The following is a 15135-nucleotide window of genomic DNA, read 5'->3' on the forward strand; positions in this document are numbered from 1 at the left end:
TCCAATCTCATGCTTGCTTTTGTGCATTTAAGAATGCAGGAAGTTCTTAAAACAGAGTATGATGTGTTATTCGGTGGCAAACACATCATTGTTTTTGGTGATCTTCTGCAGCTGACACCAGTGAAAGGACAACCAGTGTTTAAACTGCTTACACATGAAGATACCAAGAAGTGCCTAGGGAGCATTAGCAACGTTAACATATGGTTAAACTTCAGTTATGCTGAGCTGCGTGAAAATATGCGTCAGGCGAAGGACGAAGATTACAAGAATATTCTACAAGATATTAGAATCGGGAGAGTGACTGAGTGTGGTAAAGAAGCTTTACATGCACGCTTACTGTCAAATTTATATCCAGAAGAAGACGTTTTGCCAGAGGATATTTTTCAGAAAATTACTGTGAAGAAATCTGGAATATGTTTGATGCGAACTCTTGCAGAATGTTCCATCTTCAACAACAAAATGTTGAATTTAGAAAAACAAGAGATTGTGAAACTTGAAGCTATTGACAAAATAGAGCATATGGGAGCAACAATTATTTTGTCAGAGAATTTGAAATCTAAATTGGATTCATTAGAGAAGACTATATCTAAAACTGCGGGTTTTGAAAAGACTTTGAATGTGTACTAAAATTGCCGAATCATTTTGAGAAGGAATTTACATGTTGAAAGAGGTCTGGTAAATGGATCAATGGGTAATGTTGTTGATTTTGAGAAATACAGAAATAGAGATGGAATTGAATTTTTAAAAATTAAATTTGATGGCATTGGGGAAGTACAGCTAATTGGTCCTTGCTCTGCTAGGTTTTTGCTTGTTAAAGACTTATATGTTCGCCGTAAGCAGTTTCCTGTTTGCTTGGCATATGCGGTGACAATTCATAAATCGCAAGGTTTAAGTGGAGACACTGCTTTAGTGAATATTGGCAGTTCTGTATTCAAAGAGGGTATGGCTTATGTAGCATTGTCATGAGTCAAAACTTTATCTGGTTTGTACTTGATTGACTGTGATGTCACAAACATTTGTGCAGATCTATATTGTGTTAAGGAATACAATAGGTTAAGAAGAGAGTATGCGCCTCATTTGCCTCAATATCCTTTGATTGAGAAACGTGTGGTAGGCCGGAAACAAAGAAATATCAGTAATAGTAGGGAGGTTTTAGCAAAAAGACCAAATGTCGATGAACCCAAAAGTGGAAGCAGGAATAAAATGGATTCTGTTGAAAATGTTGTTGGTTTTAAATTTGAAAATAGTTCTGGTGTCAACTGCTATGCTAATGTAGTTGTTAATGTTCTCTTTTCACTAGAGGCTTTCAAAGAACAGATTGTGATCAATTCGGAACAAAGTTTATGCTGTTTGTTGAATTCTGTGTTAGAGAAATGTAGTGCTGATAAAACGAGAGTAGAAAGTGTGTCTGAAATTCGTTTTCTGTTAGACGAATGTTCAGGTCAAACAGAATTCTCTGAAAATATTCAGCAGGATTGTCAGGAATTTTTAATGTATATGCTTGATGTATTGCAAGATGAGGGTGTAGATGTAGATTATCTATTTGGCCTTTCTTTTCAATGGCAGCATGACTGCGAGAACTGTAGGCTATCAAGTACTAATAGTGTAGACTCAGAAAGATTTATATATTTAACTTTGCCTGACAGTAAATCAGTATCCTTCAATAAGCTAGTAAAGGCAGCCGATCAAAATATGGAGTGCAGCCAATGTAAGTCTGTAATGCTGTCCACGTTAATTTTACGAAGTTATGGCCAGTATGTCATTTTAATGTTCCAACGATGTAGGCCTGATGGAACTAAATTGACAACTTTAATTAATAATTTTGTGGCTTCGCAGTTGTCAATATCAGGAAGGACTTTTAAAACTACTGCAATTATATATCATAATGGTCCTTCAACTAATTCAGGACATTATACAGCTTATTTGAAATCTGGAAACGGTTGGTCATTCTGCAATGATTCTGTTTCGACTTTCAAAAAAAAGATTGCCTTTCCATCTTCAAAATTCTTACCTGGTGTTCTTACAACCAAAATTTTAGGAAAAAAAAGCTTGGGATTTGTTCAGAGGAATTTCAAGATGTTCTAATGGCTCCTACTCTATATGGCCTTGTGGATAATTGTAGTACAGAGCGAAAACTGTTTGTTTTTATAAGCAATGTCAAGCAGCAGATCAAAATAAGGAGTAGAGGAAATGTAAGTCTGCAATGCTGTCCACATTATTTATGGAAACTTATGGATGAAATGTCATTTTACAATTTCAACTACATAAACTGGAAAAAAATAAGTTGTCCAGTCTAATTAAAAATGTTTTGGCTACACAGTCATCGATTTCAGGAAAAACATTTGCAACTGCAGCTATTATATAATATTCTGGTCCTTTGACAACATCTGGATATTACACAGCTTATTTAAAATTTATAAAATGGCTAGTGTTTCAGGAAACATTACTAATTGAGTATGAAGCAATGTTGCCTTTTGACTTGTTTTTTGAAGTCAAAATGTAGGGTAGGTAATTGGACTATAATGATTCTAGGTGTTGCTGTAACTTAGTGTGCTGTTTCAAATTGCTTTGTATGTCTCAGTTTTCTTAAAACAATTGAGTTTATCTTTCAGAAAGTGGCGGGCAGAAAATAGTAACAGCACAACAGAGTATAAGCTGTTCATAGGATATCCTTTGACGTCATTGAAAGTAGGTTACTTTGGAGAAGTTCCTATTTCTGCTTATTTATATTATTTGGGTTTTTTAAACACAATCATTTTGATTGTGGTTTTTTTTCCCCGCTGTTATATGATGAATACCTTCAACTCACTGTTTTCAGTGAAATTTGATATTTTCTGATAACAGCAAAAATAAACCATTAAATATGTTTAATTAATTTTCTACTTTGAATTGTGATTTCTATTATGTATATGGATTGGTGTGGCTCACTGGTTAGAGGCGGCAGACCCAGAAGCAGAAGTCGGGCTGGAACCAGGGTTCGATTCCTGATGTGGCAGGATCTTGGGCCATGGTGAGCGGACTCGATAATTCTCGCTTCGGTGCCTACTCCAACCATAGGTCCCACTCAGCAACTCTGGGCAATAGCTTGCTTAATCTCAACTAACAGCCCCATCAGCGCCAGGGATGCCTGGCATCACCTTGGGGATGCCCAGGAGGGACCATCTCAAAGGGAAAGCCAGGATGGGTTCCCTAGCGGTATACAGCGCCGGGACGCTTCTTTGCTGGGGCAGCTGTACGCATTACTAGTATACCACATTTAACATTTAACATTCAGTTTGTCTCATGCTCACTCTTTTTTTACCACCTTGTATTAATTAAAAAATTTTTGTTCTTTCTTACACAGATTAAAAGTATAAAAATGATAATACAGTACGGTAATGACAATTATAAGGTAAGCGTTTAGTACTCTTTACGTTACATGTCTATCAGATTTAACTTTTATTAGTTTCTCTGCTTCTTTTTTATAACCCTTAGTTTCTTGTCTTTGCTAGTTCCTTCATTTCTTTTTCTATTACTTATTTATACCACTCTTTTCACTTCTTTTATCAGTCCCTCTTTCAACAGTAACTGTGTGTTACTCCTTCTATTTGTCTTTCTTTTCACATTACTCTCTGTTTATTAACTCGTCTTTTTTTAAAAATATTTTTTTTTAGTTCGCTCCCGGTTCGCGTACCGGAACGCAAACCGGGAAGCGTACCAAAAGAAATAGAGGATGCTAGAGTGCTAAACATTCTAGCAATTTTTTTAAAAAGGGAAGGTAGTTCTGAAAAGAACTTTTAAAAAAATATATTTTTGATGTTTTATATTTTTTTGTGTTTTTTGAGGAAGGGGAAACAAAAACTAATTTGCTTCAAAGGGCTCAACAGGAGCAACAAAAAAAAAATTACTTTCTAGGACGTTTTGGACATTGATGATTTTCATATGATCTATTTATTAAAGTAATACTCATCTCTCCGCATGAAATTAATTTTCCACATGCTATACAAGTGAATCTCATCTGCCCAAAGTTCTTTTGCAGATTTGGGACCATTTCCCTTGCCTCTGACTCACTTATTGCTAAGTCATTGGTGGATGTTTTTGCCGGTCGGGGGTTATTCACCAAATCTCGAAGTTGCGCTTTGGAATAATTAAGAGGGTGCCACCTCTCCATGTGCTGATGCATGGTATGATTACCATAGCTATATTTTTTTTCGGTCCCTCTCGAGAGTTTTTTTTTGCAGATGAGGCAGGTAACGAACCTGGCATTAACTTTCTTTTCATGAGAAGGAAAAGAAAAAAATTGCCAGATAAAATTCACTTTCACATGGGACGTTCTTGGCATTTCTTTCAGAAAGCCACTTGTCCCTTGCTCCTGTTCCTCGTCTTCCTCTTCTTCTTCTTCCTGGTCGAAGATGACCTGGCTAGTCGGTCCTCTCTTATTTGGTGGTGGTGGAGGTGGTGGAGATCCACCAGCTGCAGCTAATACAAATGCCATGTCTTAGCAAACAAAAACAGGTCTTTCTCTCATAAAAATGAAAGTCGGAGTGAGGAAAAAAGGTGGGACTTTCATCATTTGAGAAAAGAAAATGTTCTAAACCAATGAAAAGTGTTTGTTTTACGTCATATGATCAAGCGTTCCATCATTAGACAACTAAAAGTAAAATCAACCAATGAAAAGTTTTATTAACTAGTCACATGACCTGTTATGCTTACGTTCCGCGTTCCGCGCCGCGCCTCGGATCGATTCCGGGGCTTTGCGTTTCGCGCCTTGGTTCGCGTTCCAGTACGCTTCCGGGTGCACTAACGCAGCACGTCATAAGGGGCATTACATAGTAACGCGATATGTTGCGTTTACGGGACGCGTCACGATGTGCCTTTCTAATGCGGTATTTGCACTAATGGAACGTTTACCGGTTCGCGGATCGGCAGCGAAACAAGAAAAAATAATTTAAACTATAATATAAATTGAATTAAAAAAATATAATACAAATATATATAAAATATATTTGTGAATTAGAATAAAAATATATGTTACAGCTATAGATATTAGCTTTTAAAAAACCAATGAAATTCACTGAAAAAACCATAGGTTATAGACCATATATAGTTAGGGATTAGCATTTACAAAACCAAGAAAATTCACTGAAAAAAACATTGGTTATAGACCATATATAGTTAGGAATTAGCATTTTCAAAACCTTAATTTACTCGCACAAAACCATAGAAATTCGAATATATAGTTAGTTGCAATAACTATATATATCGCACCCGCAATCCACTGCTGATGATGTCACATTTTACATCATTCATGACATGGTCAGTGACATCACTGATGACATCTCAAATGACATCACTGATGACATCACTGAAGACATCTCAAATGACATCACTGATGACATCTCTTTGACATTACTTAACACATCACTGATGACATCATTCATGTGATAATACAATGAACCTCTTCAGACTCTAATATAACATTAGATACAATCAGTGTAAACAGACACTCACAGACTGTCACTGATCCATGTAGTTACTCACACACCTAGTCAGTCATGCAAAGAATCAATCACACCTCCATTTCCTCAACTATACAGTTATACACACCTTACTTATTCAAACATATACTGACACATATTTACTTTCTTTTACAATCCCTGATACAAGTTCACAATGATCCATACAGCCACTCACACATTCACTGGCTCTTATGCACAGTTATTTATATATGTCAACTCTCACATGTACTGTGTTTTACATATGTACTTACTTTGACATGTAGCACTGAGATATCCATTCACTCACCAATACACTCATGCACACAGTCAACCACCCATACATCTGTTTCCACATGCACTTTTGAACCCATACATCTAGTGAATCAACTGCTCACACATCTATGCACAGAGTCATACACCTCCCAGCCACCCACACACACACTCAGTCTCCCATACAAATATTTGGGCAACCAATCAATAACCCATATAGTTACTCATATAGCTACTGATCAACACATGCAGCAGTTTACAGAACAACAGATCTAATGATGCACAAATTAAGGCAGATTAGTCTCTAACCCATGCACTCAGTGAGACACATTTAATCATTCTGTCATACAGTCAGTCATGCACCTACTAAATCCTTCATCCAGACACTTATACATCCACTCATTCTTCAATATGTAAGACATATTTTAACTTTACAGAAACATACAGTCACTGGATGTTGTCATCAGTGATTTAATCAGTGATGTCATTTGAGATGTCATCAGTGATGTCATCAGTGATGTCACTGACCATGTCATGAATGATGTAATATGTGACATCATCAGCAGTGGATTGCGGGTGCGCGATATATAGTTATTGCAACTAACTATATATTCGAATTTCTATGGTTTTGTGCGAGTAAATTAAGGATTTGAAAATGCTAATTCCTAACTATATATGGTTTTTTCAGTGAATATATATATATATATATACACTAGCAGCCCGCCCCAGCGTTGCCTGGGGCAGAAGGGGGCTGGGGGCTGCATTTGTAGCCCGGGGCCAGAAGGTGGCTAGGGCTGCATGTTGTCTTGCGGTGCACCCGCCGACTCCCTCCCACCGTCCCCCGCCTCCAGCCTCCCGCCCCTCCCCACCTCCAGCCTCCTGAGCCTCCCGCCCCCCGTCTCCAGCCTCCCGAGTACCGCCCGACTCCCTCCCGCCCCTGACTATTTACTTTTGTTACCTGACCTGCCGCTCCTCCTCTTCATGTCACCGCCGCCACTACTCACTGCACCACTGCACCACCGCCCGCCGCTCCTCCATGACGCCGCCGCTCCTCCATGACGCTGCCGCTCCTCCTTCGTCATGACGCATGTCGCGTCCAGTGCTAGGTCCCCGCCGGTGCTACTTTCAGGGGACTACTTTGTTTTGTAGATTATTTTTTTTATTTTGCATTTTTTTTTAAATGTATATACCCTATGTCCATCTACACACCCTGACATTTTCAAAGATGTATCGGGTGTGTAGATTGGCGCTGTGGTTCCCGAGATTACCTTGCCAAAAGGTGCAAGTTCTCTCTTTATAATAGTAGTATAGAGATATATATATATATCCCCTGAAAAAAAAAAAGGTTTTACATACATTATAGTTAGGAATTACAATTTGAAAACCTTACAAATTCACTGAAAATACCATAGGTTTCATGAACATTTGACTCATACAAAACCAGAGAAATTCGACAGTTATAGTTAGTGGAACTATAACTTGCGCGCCCGCAATGCACTGCTGATGACGTCACATATTACATAATTCATGACATGGTCAGTGACATCGCTGATGACATCTCAAAAGACATTGCTGATGATATCACTGATGACATCATCCAGTGAATGTGTGTTTCTGTAAAGTTTAAATATTTTTCATATATATCTTTGGCCAAGGTTTATTGAAGAATGAGTGGATTTACAAGTGCCTGAATGGATTATTTAGTAGGTGTGTGACTGACTGTAGAAGTGAGTGATTAAACGTGTCTTACTTATTGCATTTTATTAGTAAATAAACTGCGTGAAAGTCTTTATTAGTCTCTCAGTTGGTATGTAAGCGGCTGCATTTGTTAGTGAGTAGCTACATGAGTGTCTATATAGGTTATTATTTGTTTCTGAGTATCTGTATGGGTGCCTGAGTGTCTGTGTGGGTGGGTGGGGGTGTGTGTGACTCTGTGCGTGGATGTCTGAGTGGGTGATTCACTAGTTGTACGGATTCAAAAGTGCATCTGTAAAGGGCTGTATGGGTGACTTAGTGTGTGTATGGGTGTGTAGGTGAATGAATGAATGTCTCCGTGGAATATGTGTAAATAACTACATCTGTTTTAAGGCAGTATATGTCCGTGTTGGAGTATATAAATGAGTATACATGAGAGTAAGCTATTTGAAGAGTGGGTGTATAAATCACTGTCTGCTTCTATCAGTGCTTGTATAAGACAGTTAGGGGTCTATTAGGATGTTGGGCGGTGGCACCACTACTGTGCTGGTGGTGTGGAAAAATGCATTTTTCGGCCCGTGAGCAGAGTTACTCATGTCTGCCATATTAGTATGGCCAAACATAGGCCTATTCCCATCCCCCGCAAAGCACCGCCATCGAATTACGCCTGCCACAGCGGCGATGGGAGCCAATGGAGACTCAAAATACAAAGAAATCTGGTGGTCTACAAAAGTATAAGAGAGACAGAAAACATCAAACATATACCCTATAGTGTTAGTTAAGATACCAAATGGAGTGTTACATTCCATATTCAGGACAAATACCATTAAACATAGACATGCATAGAGACCATTACGGAACGGCCAGATCTCCATCAACTGCCAACCATGGCCAGTGTCATCATATGTATATCCTTTGTTCTTTACCACTCCAACCTTCTGATACAAAAGGAGGTGATGTGGTACCAAGTACATATGGATCTCTGTGACCATTACATAGAATTATAAATGATGACCAACGACCAATTATATTCCTTGTATTCCTTAGTCATCCAGTGTATCTACACAATAACTACTATATGTGTTATGGAGAAAAAAGAAGGAAAAAGTACAGTGTATGTGATATAGTGATGGAGAAAAAAAGAAGGAAAAAGTGCAGTGCATGTGATATAGCCAATGGAGACTCACCCCCGTGCAGAATGACTATCGCCCCGCTCCACAAATTAGGATGCCCCAAACAAGCAGATGCAGCGGAGACACTGCCCAACCAGAGACGGCGGAAGCTCGACAGCTGAGCGTGAAACCAGACTCCCGGTCCACACCACCCAGTCACGACCGCCATGGACCCTGCCCTACACGTGTTCCTGGTGCTGTACCTGCTACATCACTAGCAACTCATGGACCGCCGTGGACGCCGCCACAGGTACGCAACTACACAAATACAACACACAACACACTGGCAGACACAGGGCCGGAATCCATATTAGACACCCTGCTTGGAACAGGAACACATCCACAAGGGCACCCACACACGACCCAACTGCCACGAAGTCACCACTCTGCATACTGGACACACATCTTCTGCGATCATGCAGCAATGTCCCGGCCATGTCACCGCAGCAGTGAACACAAGGGAATACATGCACACAATAAAGGAGGCAGGGCCAGTTCAAATCATGGGCAAGGCAAAAAGACCCCAGGGCCACTCCTCCCCCACCACACATGAGCACACCCCTGGAAGGAACATGCCATCTGCCCATCCTGAGCACACCCATGCACAACAACAAGCCAGGTCACACCACTCCCTGCACCACACAAAAAACAACTAGGGAGAAAGCCACAGCAGGAGTGGCTGTACAGGAACACACAACACACAACACACAGCACAGTAGCACTGGGCTAGGGAAACACACACCTCACAACACTACCACACATCTGGAAACAAACATGAGCACAAGCACCAAATGAGCACATACAAGGAACAAATGGACACACCGTCTGCAAAGTCACACATACATACCACAGACTGACACACACACACACACACACATACACCAAATGCCAACAGCAATGGAGCCCAACAAATAGGAAAGCCAAAGTGGGCTGTACACAAATAGAAGGCCATGGAGATACACAACAATCATGTGCACATCACATGCAAGACATGGAACACAGGACATCCCCCTCAGACCATCAAACCACGCATGGCTGGTACAGTCAGGGGAGTCAAACCACAGTGCAACAACACAGCAGGACAGCAAGGCAAACCAGGGAAAGGCACAAGGAAGAAAGGAAGGCCTGGTAGTCAAACTGGGAACAGCCACATGTGCATACAACCACCTCACAGGAGTACAACAGCAGCACAATGCACAGGGCCCATTGACACACTCCTTTGCTGCCAAACACCAGGAGGAATGTACACACATACCCCCCTCACACCGGCAGCATACAACACCAGTGCCAAACACACTGAAGGCTACCAATACTTGCGAGTCCATACACACACAAACAAACACACACCCTGAGTGCAGCCACAAACATCATACACACACAGGGATGCCAGAACAGATGACTACATAAAAACAACACACAAGCACAAAACACAACTGAAACACACACAGAACCCCAGCAGAAACAGACATACCCTGTCAGCCAAACTGTGGAAAGGCAATGGGAGCACAGACACAACAGGAGTGCACAACCTCATCACTCAGGAACAAAACACACACAATATACCACAAAACACACAAGAAGTGCAACATCACAGACTAACACAGCCACATCAGAGCAACTACAGATGCACAGGCAAATAACCTGAACAAACACTGCAGTACTTCAGAGGATGCACACCAGGCAATGACAAGGCCACATACACACAGCACTGCACGCACAACAGGCAGTGTGTGAACATCAAGCATAACAGTCAAAGAGAGACATGAGTCACACAACATCAACCCAGACAACACAAATCAGCACAGCACAAACACAACGGCACACCCAGGAAGTGAAGCAATACCACATCTAACACAAATACATCCAACACAACAACAGATGCACAAATCTGGGATACAAAGGCAGAACCATCTTGACCAGAGCATTGGGCAGCACACACAGCTGAAGTGCACATGAGCAACCATGACTGATAAACAGCACAAGAACATCACATATAACCCATTGGGTAAATGTCCTGAGTGGCACATTTCTCCTGACCAAATAAATGCACCACAAGCACAGTGTCACAAATTAAGTGATGGGGAGGCGCACACACATGTAAACCAAGGTGACAGCTGACATCAATGTGAAGTGTCTGGCATGTCAGTAGTGGACATGTAAGGGGTGTTCCATACACAAATAGAGGGATTGCAGACTCACAATGGGAAGGCATAAGAAGCACACATAGTGGATGCCATTACACCACACACACCATGCCATACAGGAGGATAAAAGGCACCATGGGCCTGCAATGCATGAGAAACACAACGACAATGGCAGTGTGGAGCAGCAGATATGCACAGTCTACACAAACTCAAGACACATGGATGATAAAACAAACACAAAACAGATGTGCTGGTCACACACTCTGCACACTCACACGTGGCTACAACAACAAGTAGGAGTCAGACAGAACAGCATGGACACACCAACACACTGCACAGTGCACAACAGACAACTCACAGATGTGCGTAGAATCACATCCACAGGGCTGAACAATCAAAACAACAGGCACACAGCTTCTGGGTGACACATATGTGTGTGTTTGACAATCCAGACACATGCACACATCAACACCCCCTACAAAGTCACATCCTTCACACTGCACACTTCTTGACTGCACAAGAGCACACATCTCATGTAGGTCATGGGACCAGGATCACGGGCCATCACAAGATGAGATGACCATACACATACACAGCTGGGCACACATAAAGGAATAACACACATACATGATGACATTGCCCAGCCTGCATGCACAGCTGTGCACAGAATCACACACTGTGCTGGCAGTGTCCATAAACCTGACATGTGAACAATGTAGTCAACAATAGAATACCATGAAAATGAGAATGACATTACAGGTAACATTGACACCACAGATACCACAAGTATCAGTGTCTGAAAGAACTGAAGTCCCTGTCACCCCTGTGAAAAAATAATAGGCGAGCAAGCACCTTGGCAATGTTGAAGTGCCACATAGAGCATGGGGCACAGTCAACCATATGCAGACACCAAAATAACTTTATTCAGTAAGGACACTGACAAAACAGACAACATGAATAACTGTTTATTCACATATTGCACAAATGTGACAGTAGATCAACAGTAGAGAAGATCAAGGCACAAAGTGCTAAGTATATGCATGAGAATCTACACAGGCAAAGTCAAAACAGGAAGGACAGTGGGAAGGGCAAATTGCACAGCAAGTACATGAGAGGCTGCACGGGGAATAGTCCAACACAGCAGAGCAACAGGGCCAGTGTCCAGGGCAAAGTGCAGAGCAAGTACATGAGACGCTGCACAGGGAAGAGTCCAGCACAGCAGAGCAACGGGCCCAGTGTCCAGGGCAAAGTGCACAGCAAGTACATGAGAGGCTGCACATGGAAAAGACCAAAACAGAAGAGCAATAGGGCCAGTGTCCAGTGCAAAGTGCACAGCAAGTACATGAGAGGCTGCACAGGTTAGGTCAAAACTGGAAGGCCAGTGGCCAATTCAGGGTGCACAGCATATCCATGAGAATCTGCACAGGCAAGGCCAAAACAGGAAGGCCAGAGGGCATGGCAAAGTGCAGAGCAAGTACATGGGAATCTGCATAGGAAGTGTGTGCAACTGTACCCTTCCATGAGCTGCAACACAGTCAAGGGAATTAACAATGGGCAGAACAGGCCCACCTGTGAGAGGGACAGGTGTGTGAGGAGTACGAGCACTCAGACTTGGCTGTCAGGCAGACTGGGAGCTGGCTGTGTATCGGGGACAGCAGGAGCACCTGACTGGGGAGAGAGTGGTCCAGGTGAGTCAGGGTTATCAGTGGCTTGGCAAGCCGGAGGGTTGCTTGGACCAGGTGGTGTAGTGGCACGTGGAGGTGGAGTCATGCATACCTGCGACAGAGTGTGGGTGGAAGATGTTTGAGGGGTGCCTTTCAACTTTGTGGGGATTTGAAATCGCTTCCCTGTACTGGGGTTAATGGGACTGGTGTGGACACAACAGTTACACACACACCAACAGAGCAGCATCAGGTGCAAACACAGGCACTCCCTCTGGTGATGTGCTGGATCCTGCAGAATGCTTCCTCTGGCTTCGCCTCTGGCCCTCCTTTCCCTGTTTGCCAGGTGTACCTCTTACAGTGCCCTCCTTCCCCTGTTTGCCAGGTGTACCCCCTACAGTTCCCTCCTTCCCCTGCTTCACTTGGCTTGGAATGGGAGTAGAGGTTGTGGGGTAAAGTGCCACTGAGCCCTTCGTAGGTGTACCCTTGCCATGCACCACCTCCTCAGTGGACACAGAAACTGCATGCCTTGCTTTGCGTGAAGCTTTAGGGACAGGAGAGTCCTTAGCTGGGGATGCCTCTGAGACATGTGAGCCTGAGGTCTGCTTCTTAACTTTTCTGGCCTTGCTTTTCCATGATGGGCTTTTGTCTTTGCATTGTGGGCTGTCTTTGCTTTTCTGCGGGGTGGTGTCTGTGGGTGGGCCCGCTTGGGTTGTGTCTGCTGGATGCTTTGTGTGCTGTATCATGATTATGACGCATGTGAACCGTGGTCACTATCATCAGACGTGGCCACTAACTGGGGTTTGGACAAAAGCCCTGGAGAAGGAATGGGAATATGGGCCTGTTGAAGGGCAGACGTCACTGTGGAGGACAAAGCCTGGACAGTACGGTGCAGCCCACCCATGTCCGAATGTATGCCCTCCATGTAGGCAAACACCTGGGCTAATTTTTGTTATGGTCACTGAATGCATTGAGTAGAGCTGTCTGGCCCAAAAAAAGTTGGCACAGAAGTTCAATAGACTCAGCACTGAGGGCAGCAGGGGAGACAGGTGCAGGGGCAGCGATGGCAGGCGTGAATGAAACTCGTCCCCTCTTACCGACACGGACACGGGCAGCACCAAAGGAAGTGGATGGGAGGGTTGGCACTGGCGGCTGTGTGGTAGTAGATGATGCAGAGTCTCCATTCCCTGTGCCCGCCAACATGGATGCATCCCCACTGGCATCAGATAATGTGGTACTTTGTGTCTCAGGCATGATTCCTCCTGCATACTCTGGTCCCCCTCTGAGGCACTGGTGAAATCTGTGTCACGGGGCTCCTGTGCAGCTGTAGTGCTAGTCTCACCCCCACCGGTGTCCGGCTCCTGTCCCTCCATGACCACTGGTGAATCTACATGAGAGAGAGATGCACGGTCAGGTTAATGGCAGCAAAAGGACAAAGCAATGCAATCAATGCAGTACAAAAGAGGTCCAAACCTACCTGTTGCACACTACAATCTGCAATCACATTGCCGCAACTCACTACATAGACCCCAACAGTGCATGTAACCCTGATTATCTGTCATGACTGAGCCATGTTAAGGCCACACAGCACAACACCCGGCCCGTAGCTGAAGTCCACCAGACACACAACTTGCTATGCCCACACCTACGGACAGGATGGAGGCACATCACTTGTTGCCACTGACAGACCAGGATGGAACAGGAAGGGACAACCCAGACACTGATTACAACATGACAGTCAACAATGGCAAAGAGCCCATGCCAACCACCATGTTGCACTCCGGAGCCCAAAGACTAGTGCACACTGTTGTCAGATGTCTAGGCCTCAACATTCATGGTGCATGCAATGGAGGCATTTTTTTATTTTTATTTATTTATTACATTTGTATAGCGCATTATCACCGATTGGTCTCTAAGCGCTTGTACTTGAGAAACTAATCCTTTCAGAGAGCAGACAACCGAGTTATATCACACCCCACGCTTCTCGAAAGAGCACTGTTTTTAATGATCGCCTAAAGGGCATTAGATTTGGTTCCTTCCCGAGACTTGATGGTAGCTTGTTCCAGGCTGCGGGAAGAGTGTTTGAGAAAGCCCGTCCACCTAGGGTGGTCAGACGATAGCGCAGGTTTACCAGAAGAGCGTCCTCAGATGAGCGCAAGGTCCTTCTAGGGGTGTACTGCACCAGCCTAGCTTTAATATAGTTGGGTGCATTGCCGTAAACCGCTTTATGAGCGATGCACAGACCTTTAAATAAAATCCTCTGCCTAATAGGAAGCCAATGTAATTGGCGTAAAAGAGGAGAGTCATGGGTGTTTCTAGATTTTCCGAAAATCAGTCTAGCTGCATCGTTCATCACTATTTGCAGTCTCGAAAGTTGCTGGGGAAGCCCAACGTAGATGTGCAAGATGAGTTTTCAATGATTGCACAGTGCAGACAAGCAACCGGCACTGAGCAATCATTGAAAACGGCATCTTGTACAGTGCAAGCTGTAGTTTTCTGCTGCTCGAGTAGATTATTACTCAAGCGGCAGCTTTCTCGACGTGAACTGGTAGTTTCTCATTGAGAGCGGTCGCGAGCATGCACAACCACTCACAATGAGAAATCTGACCTCCCCGCGTTGAGAATCTCACCGGGATGTCATTTTGCTTGCTCGCGGTCGCGAACATGACGTTGAGGACCACCAACAAGCAAAAAATGACCGCTGTACTACGCTACG

This window comes from Lissotriton vulgaris, chromosome 4_1, assembly GCF_964263255.1.
Source record: "Lissotriton vulgaris chromosome 4_1, aLisVul1.2, whole genome shotgun sequence".
NCBI lineage: Eukaryota > Metazoa > Chordata > Amphibia > Caudata > Salamandridae > Lissotriton > Lissotriton vulgaris.